This window comes from Phoca vitulina, unplaced genomic scaffold, assembly GCF_004348235.1.
Source record: "Phoca vitulina isolate PV1807 unplaced genomic scaffold, GSC_HSeal_1.0 scaffold63, whole genome shotgun sequence".
Classification (NCBI taxonomy): Eukaryota; Metazoa; Chordata; class Mammalia; order Carnivora; family Phocidae; genus Phoca; species Phoca vitulina.
In genome coordinates this window covers 5,507,164-5,511,272 of record NW_022589766.1, presented here as the reverse complement: position 1 = coordinate 5,511,272, position 4,109 = coordinate 5,507,164, and the positions used below count along the sequence as shown (strand labels likewise).

Sequence of the window (4,109 nt, the reverse complement as noted above, 5' to 3'; positions counted from 1 at the left end):
CCGCTATCGAAATTAACTAACTAAATAAATAAGCATTGCCTCTAACCATAAACATTTGCACAGATATATGGATGTTTCGCACTTTATTCCACTGATCTATTTTTATCCCTTCATTGTAGGTTGCTAAATCTGTTTGTGTTATGTTTACATAGCTTTATATACCTTTATATTCATATTTTCATATATTGTAGGGCAAATTCCCACTCGATATTCTTTTTCAGATTTTGGGGGCTGTTATTGAACATTTTCGCTTCCAGAAAAGAATCAGAATTTTATTAAAAATTTTTTTTCTCATTGTTGTTTTAATTTGCATTTCCTTGATCATATATGTTGTAGAGCATCTTTCCATATGCTTATTTAATGTATCTTCTTTGATGAGGTGTCTAGTAAGGTCTTTGGCCTATTTTTTTAGTTGGATTGTTGTCTTGTTGAGTTTTAAGAGTTCTGTGTATATTTTGGATGATACTCCTTTATCAGATGTGTCTTTCAAATATTCTTTCAGAGCATTTCCATTTTTAGGATTTTATGCCACAGATTCGCTTGCACACAGGTACACAGACGTATATGCAAGGAAAATACAAATTACAAATTAGATGATAAAACTGCAAATTAGAAGGAAACAAAATATTTGTCTCAGACTGGGCTCTTGGTTGCAAGCAGTGGAAGTGACTTTGGCTGATGAGCAGAAAGTCGTTTGTTATAAAGAACATGGCTGTAAGGACTAGAGAATAGGCTTGATGATAATCCTCAAGAATTAAAGCCACAAACCACATATATAAATAGCCTGATGTGTGAAAGGCCCAGAAGAATTCTGCTGCCACCAAAAACTAGATGCTAAATTTGCACTGCCACCAAGAACCTGACTGCAGTTGCAACTGTCACTCACACCAGCACCACTAATATCTCTTCTGCATCAGGAACTCAGGCTTTGAAATCCATGCTGCCCCCAAAGCCATAAGGCCGAGCTGCACCCTTGCCAGCATAATAGGAATTCTACCCAAAGCCCATTTCCTCCTGGGGTCCCTTTCTGATTTGGAGATTGGCATGGGTACAGCTGGTTGGTGGAGTTTCAAAGGAGACTGGAGAGTGAATATTTCCACGAACATGAAAAATGTTCCAAAGAAGTTGGCCAACCAGAAAACATGACAAATGTCCATTGAAGTGTCTATTAATTGGAGATAGCTAATACATTATGGCACATCCATGCATTAGAAGACAATGCAGCTCTTGAACAGAGTAAGGTAGTTTAAAAAATAATGATGTGGGAGAATCTCCAAGATACAATTAATATGTACCATATTCTGTCATTTGTATCTTAAAAAGAGCTATACATATTTATATATTTGTCCTGGTATACAAAAGTCTGGAAGGATACACAAGACCCTGATAACAATGGCTGCTTCTGGAGAAGGGAAAAAGGAGACCAGGCTGGATGGGGGACGTACTGGTCTGAATTCTGTATATGCCATATGCATATATAATCTATTCAAAATTTTAAAAAGTAAAAATGTTTGCCACATATACAAATTGTGGCCAGTAAACATTTCATAAATTTTATTCACTTCAGAATGTTTGGAAATAAAGCCAATGAACAGTGGGTATTATCTACATTGGGATTAAAAGTGAGAGCACAGATACCACTGAGGCTAATGGTATCTCAGGGTCAACAACCTCAACTTCGTCTGGGCTAAAGGTTGCCCATCTCAAACCCCAAATTGTGAAACAGCATCCATCTGTCCCATAAAACTGGCGTGCCTGGCCAGCACTCCCCAAGCACCCAGTTCAGATCTCTGAAGCTGTCAGTGACTTTGAGGACACAGAGAACTGTTAATAATTATTCCATCCTAAGGAGCAAGAAATGGTCTCCTGCCCACCCCAAAAAGTCTGTGGGAGGGTTTCTGTGATTCTTTTGTGAGAAGTTGAGAAAGATCCAAGCGACATTACGAGGCCAGGAGATGTTATAACAAAATAGTTTTGTTTATCTGGGTAGGAGATTGGGTCTATTAACCACAGCCATTTAACACCCACTGAGTGAGATTCAAAATACTTTCAGCTGAATTATTTAAGATGCTCCCAGAAGCATAAACAGAGTACCCCAACTAAAAGAAGCTCAAACAGTGAGGACATTCATTATTTCACATAACAAGAAGTCTGGTGAAAAGAATTCCAGAGCTGCCTCATTCAGAAGTTCAACAATGGCAGAGTTCTGGCTCAATCTCTCTGACTTACTTAAGACTTTTCCTTCATGGCGACAAAATGACTGTTGCTGTTCCCAGCACATACCTTCACGTGAGATTAGTGAAGGCACGAAGCATGAAGGACTTCCACATTGCTTGCTCTTGTGCTTTCTCTCACTTGCTCGAGTCCTGGTTCTTCTGTTTGTAATCAGGGAGGAAAATCTTTCCCAGAAGCCCCCAGAAGATTTCTCCACCATATGCAGTTGGTCAGAAGTGTGTGACATGCCCACCTCCTAACCAATCTTTAGCAAGGGGTAACAGGATCATCACGCTTGTCTTAACCAATCACAGTTCACCCCTGGGGGAGGATGGGGGATGGGGTGAAAAGGGTTGCCCCTTACTTGTTTGTCTGAAATTCGGTTTTAACTGGCTGTCCTATATTTTTATTTGAGATTCTGGCAATGCTGCTGGGTGACACCCTCATCTTTCCTGAATCTGTTGCCAGACCATACTTAACAAAATCAGTGTTCCATTAGCAAGAATAAGACAGTGGTGCCTAAAAGTAGCAATCAACCGTCTGCCTCTTTGCTTTACAAGATTTCCTTCAACTTCTGTTCAAGAAAATCCTGGCTCCCTTTGGCTCTCTGCCCCTCCCTATTTGACAACAGCTGTGTCCCTGAGACATGATGGTGAAGGCCCAGCTAAATGGCTTTGGCTACTTTGGGTGCCTGGTCACCAAGGCTGCTTTTAACTCTAGCAAAGTGAATATTGTCTCCATCAATAACACCTTCATTGACCTCGATACATGGTCTATATGGTCCAGTATAATTCCACCCATGGCAAGTTCAAGGACACAGTCCAGGCTGAGAATGGGAAGCTTGTCATTAATGGAAAGCCCATCTCCGTCTTCCTGGAGGGAGATCTCACTAACATCAAACGAAGTGAGGTCTGTGCTGAACTTACTGTGAAATCCACTGGTATCTTCACTATCCTGAAGAAGGCTGGGGCTCGCTTGAAGGGTAGAGCCAAAAGGGTCACCATCTTTGCCTCTTCTGCTTGTGATGGGCATGAACCATGAAAAAGAAGTATGACAACTTTCTCAAGATTGTCAGCAATGCCTTTTGTACCACCAACTGCTTGGTCCCCTGGCCAAGGTTGTCCATAACAACTTTGGCATCATGGAGGGACTCATGACCACAGTACATTCCATCACTGCCACCCAGAAAACTGTAGAAGGCCCTTCTGAGAAGGTAAGTGGTGATGGCTGAGGAGCTGTCCACAGCATTGTCCTTGTTTCCACCAGTATTGCCAAGGCTGTGGGCAAGGTCATCCCTGAGCTGAAATGGGAAGCTCACTGGCATGGCTTTCCATATCCTCACCCACAAGGTGTTGGTCATGGACTTGACCTGCCATTTGGAGAAAGCTGCCAAATATGACAACATCAAAAAGGTGGTGAAGGGGGCAGCAGAGGGCCCCCTCAAGGCCATCCTGGGCTGTGCTGAGGACCAGGTTGTCTCCTGCAGCTTTAACAGTGACATGTACTCTTCCACCTTCAATGCTAGGGCTGACATTGCCCTCCATGACCACTTTGTCAAGCTCGTTTCCTGTGATGAAAATGAATTTGTCTATAGCAACAGGGTGATGGACCTTGTGGTCCACATGGCCTCCCAGGAATAAGAGCCCCAGGAACACCAGCCCCAGGGAGAGCAGGAGAGGCCCAGGTGCTGGGGAGTCCTTGCCCCAGATAGACCTCCTGATATACTGAAAATCTCTTATCTTCCACACAGTTTCCATCCCAGACCCCCTGAAGAAGGGGAGGCATTTAGGGAGCCCTACCTTGTTGTGGACCATCAATAAAGTACACTGTACACCCTCACACACAAAATAAAAAGTCCTGGTTTACATGGCCCAGGGTTTTCACATAGCACAAAG

The 4,109-nt window shown here is 42.7% G+C and overlaps 1 pseudogene; it reads left to right on the top strand.

Moving 5' to 3' along the window:
* The first annotated feature begins 3,251 nt into the window (after positions 1-3,251).
* On the top strand, positions 3,252-3,854 carry LOC116623987 (annotated as a pseudogene).
* Positions 3,855-4,109: the final 255 nt, after the last annotated feature.